The following is a 270-nucleotide window of genomic DNA, read 5'->3' on the forward strand; positions in this document are numbered from 1 at the left end:
GCCTGCTCGTGAAATTAACATGCAAGTGGCTGAGCACTCCACAGACACATGTACCCTTAACGTAGTTCTCTGGGGATATTCAGCGTGACACAGTGTGACAAGGCTAGCCCCTTTGAATTACAGGTCCAACAGAAACAGGAAGTAAGAATGAGAGAAAGTTGTGGTGAAAGAGTACAGCAGGGTTCGCCACCATCCCCTGCGGGAGCCTCGTGGAGCTTTAGGTGTTTTCGCTCAATAAACACTCACAACGCCCGGTCTGGGAATCGAAAC

General features: G+C 50.0%; 1 long non-coding RNA gene across 1 annotated transcript in view; it reads right to left on the bottom strand.

The window, feature by feature from the left end:
* LOC128249810 (uncharacterized) overlaps nt 1-270 on the bottom strand; it is a 4,355-nt gene that overhangs the window by 1,139 nt on the left and 2,946 nt on the right. The gene's annotated exons all lie outside the window — the stretch shown is intronic.

Source organism: Octopus bimaculoides, chromosome 18 (assembly GCF_001194135.2).
Source record: "Octopus bimaculoides isolate UCB-OBI-ISO-001 chromosome 18, ASM119413v2, whole genome shotgun sequence".
Taxonomy (NCBI): Eukaryota; Metazoa; Mollusca; class Cephalopoda; order Octopoda; family Octopodidae; genus Octopus; species Octopus bimaculoides.